Raw genomic sequence first — 12,420 nt, 5'->3', positions numbered from 1 at the left:
CCATCCAAAGTGACAACTCTTTACACAATGTGCATGACAATCAAGTTGGGCTATTTCCTGCACAAATCCAGGTTTTCTCACATCCCCCCCACCCCCATACACACACAAACTCACTCTCCTGCTGGTAATAGCTCATCCAAACTGACCACTCTTCAAGTTTAAATCCAAGTTAAACCAGAACATCTGGGGGGGGGGGTAGGAAAAAACAAGAGGAAACAGGCTACCTTGCATAATGACTTAGCCACTCCAAGTCTCTATTTAAGCCTAAATTAATAGTATCCAATGGGAGGAGGTATTGGTTCATATTCTCTGTGTATATATAAAGTCTGCTGCAGTTTCCACAGTATGCATCCGATGAAGTGAGCTGTAGCTCACGAAAGCTTATGCTCTAATAAATTGGTTAGTCTCTAAGGTGCCACAAGTACTCCTTTTCTTTTTGCGAATACAGACTAACACGGCTGTTACTCTGAAACACTGACAGTATTCACCAAGTGCTTGGCAGAAGGACAGATAAGGAAACAGGGACTTCACTTGTACCTGTACGACTGGCTGATCAGGGTAAGGCCAGGATGAGACCAAGAGAGTTCTAGAGGGAATTGTCTCCCTGTTCTTTCAGTTAGGGCTCCTGGTGAACTATGAAAAATGATCTCTCACCATCACAAATTACAGAATTCATAGGCGCTTTCAACCCAACTCAAGGTCAGTGCAAACATATCTGCTGGAACACAGATTCAGGTCCTTTCAGTTGCTCATTTACAACATAATGGCAAGACTGTCCAGTATGGTCAGGAGATGCATGGGATTACTATGACACATGTTGGTGTGTACCTATGTGATGCTGCTTGATAGACTTAGTCTGTGGACATTACAATACTAAGGACTGTGTACTCAGCCAAGCACTACATGAACGAATTGGTCATGGTACCACCCAAAGTCCTACAAGAACTTGTCTGGTGGCTAGTACCATTGAATATGAGGGAGGGAGTGTCCTTCTTAACCTCCTCCTCAGCAATGGTGCTTATTATGAACCCATTAGAGACAGTTTGGGGCACCCACTTGCTTCACCTCCAAATGCAAGGAGTGTTGTCTCCATACAGTCTGAAGTTGCACATGGACAATCTAGAGCTGAGGGCCATCGGGTTGGCCTCTATTGCATTCCTACCTCTTCTACGGAGCTCTGTAGTGCAGATCCTGATGGAAAATACATTGATGAGGCACTGTATCAACAAACAAGGAGGTGCTTGCTTGTTCCACTGTGCCTGGAAACCAGTGAGCTCTGGGAATAGTGTCACCAACATGGAGTGACTCCATTGACCCTGTATTTTTCAGGGGTCAACAATGACCTTACTGATTTCTTGAGCAGAAATGTAGTAACCAACCATGAGTGGTCACTGCAGAAATCCATCCTAGACCTGATATTCTGGTGATTTCACCACTGCAGAGAACTAAAATCTTCTGCTTCAGTGTGTGGGGTGCAGGGAATGATCCCAGGATCTCACTGGATGTTTTTCTCCTTCAGTGGTCTCAAGGTCTCCTCTGTGCCTTCCCATCAATCCCTCTCAGCCCCAAGATATATCCACGAGCAGATGAGACAAGGGAGGCTACTGTTCTCATCATAGCTCTATACTGGTCAAAGCAATTTTGACTGTCAGACCTATTCCAGCTGTGCAGCTAACCTCCCATTTGCCTTCCCTCTTGCCTGGATACAGTGTCTCAGATTCAAGTACTTCATTGGGACCCACAGTCACTGCACGTGATGGGTTGGACGCTGACTGAATGAACATCACTGAATGGGAGCCCTCTAGACAAGTATAAGAAATTCTTATGCAGAGCAGGAAAGCTTCCACTCGGAGGATCTGCTCCCTGAAATGGAAGAGGTTTGCCATATTGGTGACCCAAACCAATGTAAATCCAGTCGAAGCTCAGATCCCAAGGATCCTGGATTATGTGCTGCTTCTTCAGAAACAGTTGGGACTGGCATTTATCTCTCTAAAAGTCCACAGAACAGCAATATCAGTGCATCATGTGCCAGCTCAATCACATTCCATTTACTCACACCCTATAGTGTCAAGATTTATCAAGAGCCTTTTTCATGACTGCCTTCTATCATGCACCCTGTCCTGGATCTACAGGACTGTTGCTATGCCCCAGCTTTTAAACAGTCTCTTGGAGGACCCACTTCAATGTGCCAGACCCCCAAAGGGTCTTGCTCTTCCTTCAGGGTAGACCATGTAGCCTCTCTGCCTATCAGACCGAGCCTCCGAACTCCAGCACTCCTGCTTCATGCTGTGAGCTCTGCCCAACAAGTTCAATTGAGATTGATTCCTAGTTAGAGACGTGTATGGTTTTCAGGGACTAATGCACCTCAGCAAGTATTTGCAGTGACTCCAGGCAGCGTTTTCAAAACAGAGTATGATTTATTAGTATACTGGAACACAGGATTGGAAGTGCTTAGGTTAGCATAGAAAAATTAAGGTTAAAACATACTCCATCTGGCCAAGCCAGCACAATCCAATAGCCACACTGTAGTGGACTCTATTCCGGCTCTGTCTTTCTCTGACCTCTTCATCAGTCCCAGGTGAAAGCAGCCAGCTTCTTCCAGAAGCAAACTTTTTATCCCCTGCCTGCCACCTCAGTCCTTTGTTCTAGAGCTGGGAATGTGTTCAGCTTCCCTGCTGTGAGCTGCAGGAGCGGGAGGAGGGGATCTCCTTCATCTAGGTTGCTGGGTGTGAATGTTCTGGTCATTAGGGCTTCCCATTGTCTCAGATTTTGCATTGATATAGGTCACTTTCAGCAGGTTCCAGCCACTTCCTTAATGAATCTCACTGCATCTCAGACATCAAGGCAACATTTACATCTCATGGCCTGTGCTGCCCCCAAAAGGAGACTTAACCACCACCCCCCAGGTAGCAATGCAAAGTATAGAGGGAAACTGAGGCGTTAATCCCATAGGATTCATTAAAAATATTACAAAAAATTTCTACTTTGTTACACCCACCTGGGACCTTAATGTGATCCTTTTATAAATTTGGAGCCTTCCTTCAAACCTCTATCCAAATGTTCTTTATACCACCTTACCGGCAAGATGGTCTTCTTCTTTGCCATTATGTCAGCACAGACATTCAGTGAGCGTGCCATACACATAATTTCATAGGGACAAAGTGATGAGACCACACTCCAAGTTCATGACCAAAGTAGACTCAGAATTCCCCATGAATAAGTCAATCACCCCACCATTCTTCCTTCTGAAACCTCATTCTTCTCCAGAAGAAAAGAACCTTCACACGTGAGACATTTCCAGAGCGCTTCTTTACTTCCTAGACAGGACTATGCCCCTTCTCTCTCTTTCCTTGTCGCTTTGTAGACATACCAGGTGTATCAATAGACCAGACAGTCTCATCACAGAGACTCTTCAAGTGGATTATGCAGTTAATCTCCACCTGTTACCAGCTGTCCGGCAAGCCTTTCCCTCTGGACGCCAAAGTACACTCATCAGAACACAGGTAACATGGTCAGCATGCTTCAGAAAGGTGTCAACCATTGAGATTTGTAAGGCAGCCCTGTGGAGTAATCTACTGCCATTTGTTAAACATTACACACTTGACTTGGCAGCTGAGGCAGACATCAAGTTTGGAAGAGCAGTGCTTCAATCCTTATTTGAGTAGTATGACTGATACTCCTCATATCCACCATCTGGAAGAGGGTACTGCTTGCTGGTGAGCCACCGGGATCCATAGTGACACATACTCAGAGAAGAAAACAGCTATTTTCTCTTTGAGATGTTGTCAGTGTGGATCCCACAACTCATCCTCCATCCCTGCTTTCAGGGCCCTGAGCTGCATGGGCTTTGAACTGCGTGGAAACTGAGGGAGGGCCATGGCTGCCTTGCTCTTTCTGTCTTTGTATAGGAGCACAAGGAGGCTCAGGGCACATGTGTGGCTCCAATAGACATTGCTCGTGAAAAGAATCCAGTCTGGCATGCATGAGCACCCTACTGTGGGATCCACACTGACTACAGCACCTTGAAGTACCCATCCTTTCTTCATTCTGTATCAGAGTTGTCTGATTATCCGAGCAAGGGGTCAGGAATCAGGAACCCCTGAGCTCTAATCCTGGTTCTTCTACTGGTTTGATATGTGGACTTGGCCAAGTCACTTCACTCCCCTGCCTTGGTCTCCTCATTCATAAAGTAGGGAAAAACATACTTACTTCACAGCGGGGCTGGAGGGGTTAATTAGTTAGCTTAATAATTATACAATGCCTTGACATTATAAAGTTAGGCTGCTGGTGTGCTGTGACCACCGCCTGTCATCAATATGGTCTTGTTATTTACTTGTCCCCCCCCCCCCATCTGCCTGTATCTGTCTGTTGCCTCTTGTCTTATACTTAGATTGTAAACTACTAGGGGGAGGTACCGTCCTTTTGTTCTGAGTGTGTATAGCACCTCGCACAATGGGGCCCTGGTCCATGACTAGGGTCCCTAGGCACTACAGCAATGCAAATAATAAGTAATAGTAATAGTAAAATACTAAATAAAAACTAAATAGACAGTAGAATGTCACTAATTCAGGTCAAACCCTGCAGTTCCAACAAATACTGCACTTTCCTCTTCTTTTCAACAAAAATTTAATAGCAGAGAGATGCGAGGTCTCATGTTACTATTTTGGGGGTATTTTTTTAAACTATAACTCTGCTACATTTGTCAAATAAATTAGTACAACACCTTCTGTGACACAGTAATCACAGAGTCATGGAATTTACAACCAGAAGGGTCAGAGCTCCTTGCCTCACACAGGCCAGAGAACATTGCCCAGTTTCTCCTGCATCCAGCCTGTTTCTTGTGGTTGAGTCAGACTATGTTTTTAGAAAGATATTCAGTCATGAGGTAAAGACATTAAGTGATGGAGAATCCATCACTCCCCTAAGATGGCATTTCCAGTTGCAGAGTGAGTTGTTTGGCCAGGTGTAACAGGAAAGTAGCCAGATCTCTTTCAAAGCGTTTCATTGCCCTTGCTTGGGACCCTGGGACACACGCTACGGCTTTTTTGGTGTTTTTCCCTTTTCCTTGCTCCGAGGTAGTACTTTAGCCTTTTCACAAAGCTCAGAGAGTCTGATAATTACCAGTCTCTTAGGACCAGGCTTTCACCAGTTTTTCCACTTGGAATCCTATAGGCCAGGTCTGACCTAGGGGTCACCTACACCTCTAATGTGTAATATCTTGGGGGTCAGTTTCTCCAATTCCCCTACATGTTCTAGTCCTTTGGCCTACTGAAGCAGCTGCAGAAAATGTAAACTGTAAACCCTGATATGATTTCCCCGGCTTTTAGCCTCATTCCTATGGCTCATCTTTTCTCCATCGCTCTTGACAGGGTTTGACAGGTTCTGACTGTTTTGGGGATAAGTAATGTCAGCAGCTCATGCAGGGGAAGCAGATGCGTGACCTCAGGGCCTGGCAGGTGAGTGAATATCTTTTATGGATATTTTGTTTTATCCAAAGCTTTAAGTAATCATCCTGCCTGTGGAATTTAGTGCTACTCGGGAATCTCATAGATCCAAAACTTAAAAAAACACAAACATTTCTGTGTTCTGAGCGGGACCTTTCTTTCCCAGCCACGTTGGTGGATTACATCTCTGAACTGTCCTATCAGCACCCCATGTAGCAGGGCTCATTCCTTATCACTGTAAGATCTGAATGCCTTATAATATTAATGTACTAAACCCGTTCTGAGGCAGAGCAGTGCTATTATTCCTATTGTAGAGAGAGACACAAAGGGACTTGCCCAAAGTCACAGAGGCAGTTTATGGCAGGGCCAGGAATTGAACGCAGTTCCAGAGTCTCACTCCACACCCATAACCACAAACCCATCGTTCTGCCTCATCCCGGTCCCTAAATAGCTGAGAGAGGTTACTCTCCAGTAACTCTCTCCTTGAAAGTATCTCTTCTGCATAATCCTACTTGTGTGATGGCCCCCCCCCCCCACAGAGCTAGGGAAAACTGCTGCAAAACAGTGTTGGGGTAATATAAACACCTGCTCCTGGCACAGAACAGGGAGCAGCTGCACAGTTCAACCACCTCACCTTCTGCTACACCCCAGAGTCCCATGTGAATAGGACTTCCTCTTCCTTGACCAATAAAGCAAGCCAATTCCCCCAGCTTCTAACTCCTCCCCAACCAGATTCTCTCCCTCTTTTTCTGAGCCAAGAGCCAGAGCCACAGCACGTCTCTCACCATGGCAGCAGGCTTGTGGCTTGTATTTTATAGTTGTTTGCCCCTTGGAGAAGTTGTGAGGCTTTGGTTCTTACTACTGAGAAGCACCAGCCAAAGAAAACAAAGTGTTTATGAATCGTAGGGACTGCATCTCAGCCCCCTGCATGCAGAAGGCTGCACAACCACTGCTAAGCCACCCACTGCCTGCTCACACCTACATGCTCTCTGTAACCAGGTTGGTCTCAGTCATTTTTGTTTTTTTATGTGATTCTGGATATTCATGTCCTTTGCAGCTCAGATTAGAAGGCAAGAGTCCCTCATGGGAAATACTAGCACCTAGCTCCTGAAAAGGACTTTCCAAAGCTGCTGGCCTCTGCTAAAAAGGTGTCTTGTTCTCCACATAGCCATCAATGAATAACACCTCCAGCATCTTTTTCTAAAGGAGTTTAGCCAGCTGCCAGCCAGATCTCAGGAGAGAGAGGCTAATGACTTCTTCAGTCCACTTTGTATAGAACTAACTCTGCATGTCCATAACCCCACGCAGCAAGGGAGCCTCAAAATAGATTACATATAGTTAATTTAGCCTCACAACACCACTGTGAGGTCAATATTATCTTCATTTTACAAATGGCTAAACTGGGGAACAGAGAAATCACTGGCCCACCATTACACTATGAGTCTCTGATGATAGAGTTGGGAATAAAAACCAGGAAGCCTGATTCCCAGTCACTTCTAACATGCCCAGCTGTGTTTTCACTTAAGGCCTTTAAACACTCCTGTGAGCATGTATCACATGCTTGGTTTATCCCGTGTATGAGGGAAGGATTGGGCTCCAGCAGAATTCATGCCTATTTTCAGTTATACCTCCTTCAATCTAACATCTGGCCCAGCTGACCTAAATAAGGGTTTTGTTACTTCCAGAAGCCTTCCCTGAGAGGGCCTGCTGTGGCCCCTTAGATGGATAATTTGTTTGATGTCTTTTAAGCTATTTCCCTTGTTCATTTAAACAAAATTATTATTTTAAAATTAGGCTGTTGCCTACACACCATAACTTGGGCCCTGAAGAGTGAAAGGTGGGGCTGGGGCCTTATTTTCAAATGATTTGTTTGCAGCATAGTCTGAAGGTTACTTAGCTGTAGCTTGTTTTATTTAATGTTCTCAGTGTCTGAAGACTATAGCGCAGTGGGGGTTTGCTGCAGTTCAGAGGCTCTGATCGCATGCAATCCTGTTTGGAGTGGAAACCAGCTCCTGCCACTCTGTGCAGCGGAGCCTCTGTTCTTTAGTGAGCAGAGGGTGCAGAGAGGATCCGACAGCTGAGCCTGGGCAAGTTAATCACAAACACTAACTGGCAGGTCTACAGTACCACTTAAATCGATCTAACTTACATCACGCAGGGGTGTGAAAAAGCCTCCCCTCCCCCCAAGTGACGCAAGTTTCGTGCTGTCACACCAGTGCTATGTTGCTGAGGTGGAGTAATTATGTTGATGGGAGAGCGCTCTCCCCTTGGCATAGCACATCTTCACCAGACATGCTACAGCAGCACAACTGCATCAATGTAGCACTGTAGTGTAGACTTGCCCTGAGGACAACAGGAGGCAGACTAGAGAAAGGCTGTGCACACACTCCTCTGCTAGGGTTAATATTTACAGCATCACAGCCCTCTCATGACAGGAACAGACACAATGCACTAACCACACCTATTAGCACCTGTACAGGACAGACATATTAACCTAAAGTAAACAGCCCAGCATAAGTTAGTGTCAACATTCAAGGAAACCAAACACCAGCTCCACCATTTCCTGACATTGGTACAACTACCCTAAAGAGCCCTGGCTGTTCCTGCCACAGAAGGTTCATGGACCCTCCCTTCAAATCAGCAGGCCCTTTTCCCTTTCTCTTCTGCACTGCTGGCAGTGGGCCAGTCCTGCCTTAGATTTTTCCCTTCTGCTTGTTCCCATTTTGGCCTGTTTGATTCGATGGCAGGAGTGTCAATAACAGAAATTCAGACTCCTGACCCACTTGGGCCAAAATCTCAGCCTGTCACAACCACCAGACTAGACTCCATCCTAAACAAAGAGGGAAACAGATGGTCCTCAGTTACTCCCAAAGAAACTGGTTACTGGCTTTGGCAAGTACATGCCTGTGTGACTGCGTGGATTCTGGGGCAGCCTGTTTGGGTGACCAGAAGGGAGGCTCAGAAAGGGGCTTCCCCAGTCTTTCTCCAGGAGCTGACAGCTATGAGTTCCTGTGTTGTCAGGTTAGATTTTGTCAGCATGAAAAACAGGAACATAAAAAAAAAAAAAGAGACTTCAGAGTCAATTTAGTTTTAACAACAAAATTCTACAGGACTTTGATGGCAAGATATTTTATTAAAAACACAAGTCCTTTGGCTTTTGGGACATTGTTTTGCCCAGAGGTGTATTTGTGATTGGTGCTCTGGCAGAGCAGCTACTCTCCCTTTCTTTGCCTGAGGTAAAACTCAAATGAATGTGTAGTGCTGTGCTCATGTTCATGGTAAGAGAGACCCAAACAGATGCTCCAATCCCTCAGGGCCAGCAGCTGTTCAGATGCCTGGTGTGCTACATTGCACATGAGATAATAGGCAGGAAACTCTGGAGAAGAAAACAAGCTTTTACTGCTCCTGCAGGGTGGCTGGGTGGATTCTGATTTAAGAAAAATATAAGTGACAAAACGTTTTAAATTATTTCCCCCCTTGATTTGGCAGAAATTCTGATGCTGAACATGAGCTCCCAATGTGACACTATGGCCAAAAGAGCTAATGCAATCCTGGGATGCATAAACAGGGGAATCTTGAGTAGGGGTACAGAAGTTATTTTACTTCTATATTTGGCACTGGTATGACCACTGCTGGAATACTGTGTCCAGTGCTAGTGTCCCCAATTCAAGAAAGATGTTGATAAATTGGAAGGGTTCAGAAAAAAAGCCACTGATTAAAGAATAAGACAACATGCCCAGTGCTAGGCTAAATAGATTGAACTCTTTTGAGTCTAACAAAGAAAAGGTTGATTACAGTATGTAAGTATCTACGTGGGGAACAACTGTTTAATAATGGAGTCTTCAATCTAGCAGAGAGAGGGCTAACACGATCCAATGGCTGGAAGTAATGCATACATTTTTAACCCTGAGAGTAGTTAACCACTGGAACAATTTACCTTGGTGGATTCTCCATTACTGCCCAGTTTTATATCAAGATTGGATGTTTTTCTAAAATCTGCTCCAGCAATTATTTTGGGGATGTTCTGTGGCCTGTTTTATACTGAAGGTCCAATCAGATGATTACAAGGGTCCCTTCTGGCCTGGGAATCTACCTCAAGCCATGAGCCAGAGACAAACTACAGGAACAGATGCTGCTGGTTAATCCTTTCTCCTCCTCCCGACAGAGGATGCAGCTTCCCATTGGCTATAGCAGCATTTTTATTTCAGCCAGACTTGTACATTTGCCCTTTTTGATTGTAATAAATAGAGTCCTGCAAATCTGCAGATATCTGTGGACCATTTTTGCGGATCGTAGATGGATGCGGATCCAAATTTTATATCTAAAGCTCTGCAAATCTGCAGATATCTGCTTTACTTTCACAGATCATTTTTGCAGATCACGGAGCAGATGTGGATACAAATTTTGTATCTGTGCAGGGCTCCAGTAATAAAGATGGGCACGTGGCAAGGCAGCAGCGCCAGGGCTGGTGTTTGCTTTGCTCCTTATCAGCAGGATCAGGTGCCGCCGTGACTCTACCAGGAGAGACTGAGGTATAGGCCTCTCCCCCACAGCAGGACTTTGAACCACAACACAGAGCTGCTGTGTCCACAGAGGCAGCATCCTCCAAATTAATTCCCTGGCAGCAGGGTTTTTGGAAATTCTTATTCCTTTGCTTTATCTTCTTACTGACATCAGCCCCCATTCCTCCCAGCAGAGTATATTTCAACCAACCTTTCAAGCATTAGTTTAATTATATGTACTGAGTACCCTCAGCACATTTAGGCTACGTCTGCACAAGGAGAAAAAGCACGTCTGGGCTGAGTCAGCTAACTCAGGCTCAGGGGGCTCAAAAATCACTGTGTAGATGCTCACACTCAGACTGGACCCCAAGCTCTGTGACCCTGAGAGGGGAAGCTAGTGAAGCGATTTATGTAAGCTCATTCTACAGGTAACTCATTCTTCCTAAGAGACGCCTGCAGTTCCTGGATCCATAGATGACAAGATGAACTCTGCACCTGGGGACACCTTGGAGCGTCAGCCAGGTGAATAAAGAGAACAGGTTCAGTTGGATGCAATGTACTGAAAGAGTCCAATTTCAGAGGTGTTTGCCACAAGCTCCTGCAGAAGCAGCAGTGTGTAGGGGGAGCATGGCCTCATAGCATGGCCGTATGCACTTTGCTCTCTCATCCCAGGGAGCCAGCTTACTACAGAATGGGAGATGAAACCTGGAAAAGAAAAAAAGCCAAACCACAACTCAGTCCCAAATGCCCAATCACTAGGAGGAAACATTCACAGGAAGGCATCAGGGTGAGGAGGGTCAGAGACACCACAGGAACCTGGTACTGGCTCTTCTTGGTGAGTCTGAAGGATATGGTATAACGCTGCTGTGCTGGCCAGTGGATTACCCTGTGGAGGGAAGAGTCCCTTGTATCCAGCCCCTGGAAACAAGGGCAAGATTGCCCCCTGGAGAATTCACACAAACCGTAGGGATGCCCCATTCTCTGCGCTTCCCCTCCTGCACTGTTTCATAGAGCATAGGTACTGGTGTTGACACCCGATTCCCAGATATCAGATATGCCTAGAGAGTCCAGCGGACATGGAGACATCTTCATCTCTTCACCTTAACTGTGTTGCAGCAGTGCCATCAAGTGGAACTGTTTCACCTAGCAGCAGCTTTGTGCTCCCCAGCCCTGCTCCCCCTGACCTTTCTTATGCAGTATCCCATTAGGCTTTACAGACAGCTTAAGAAGCTGGCCTTGTAAGACAGCATGGGATAGGCTAAACATCTCTTCCTTCCAAGCAAACTCAGATGTGGAGCTGTGCTCAGAGTCAGGACACTACAAGAGTTTATTCCTATAATTGTTCTTAGTTCTAAAGGCTGTGCAGAAAGAAAGTTTGCGTACCTCAGAGCCAAAGGAAGATCTTTGGACTTTCTGTTGCTCCCAGATTGGCTGGGATAGATTGAAAGAAGTAAATGTGAACTCACCGAATCTTTCCTGCTCTTTGTGGGCCCTAGAGCTACTGCTTTTTGGGAGCAGAAGGAACAAGGTAGAAGCTACTGACAATGTGAATAGCAAACAAATTGTAACATTTTCTCATAGTAGGTAAATTCAAAATTCTAACACAGAAAAATAGCACAACACACCGTCCCCACCCTTAGGCCAATGCCATCTCCTCTATATCATGCCTTTTCTAATCTACACTGCAGGCTCTTTGGAGCTGGGACCATCTCTTACTTGGCTGTAAAGCAGTACACACTCCTCTACTGTATGGAGAATAATTGTGTTTCAATTAGCATAAGTATTTATTTGCCTGGGTCATTGTTTACCTCAAGGACAAGACAGCCTGTTTTATTATATACATTCTCAATGTTCATGCAAAATATAACTGGGCCACATAAGGATTTCTAGCCGGGGCTCCATCTAGCCCAGGCTCCTGTCAGAGAGTGCCCCGCCAGAAGCTTCAGGGGAAGGTGCAAAAAACCCCACAATGGACAATTTTGGAATAACCTGCCCCCAAGGAAGTTTATTCCTAACTTTGTGCCTTGAAGCAGGATTCATATTCCTCTTAACGGGATGTTCTCCTCATCCATATAAATGGTTAACTCCCCCTCTTTATAGGTGGGAATTTCAAACTTGTCTTTTCCCCAACATTCTAAATGGAGATAATGGTAGAAGTCAAAATCCTAGTGAGCCAAGGAGGAAGCAAAGGTTTGCACATGTGATTTGATTAGCTGCTGTTCATCAATTCCTTAACTGACTGTATAAGGATAATAAGGATGCAGAAGAGATGTCATCTGACTGGTTAACATTGTTCCAGCCTTCAGTTTTAACCTTTTAGAGGCATAAAATAGAGGCTTACACATCACAGGACTTCTCAGCCAATCACAGGCCAGAATTTGGCATCTGTTTAGTCACCCAAGGGCTTCTGCCACAAGATGTTTTCATAATATCCTAATGGCACAGATGGGTGGGAGTCACCAGGCTGGAGGGAC

The sequence above is a fragment of the Lepidochelys olivacea genome (genome assembly GCF_965140295.1).
Source record: "Lepidochelys olivacea isolate rLepOli2 genome assembly, chromosome: 8".
NCBI lineage: Eukaryota > Metazoa > Chordata > Testudines > Cheloniidae > Lepidochelys > Lepidochelys olivacea.
This window is presented reverse-complemented; position numbering follows the sequence as displayed.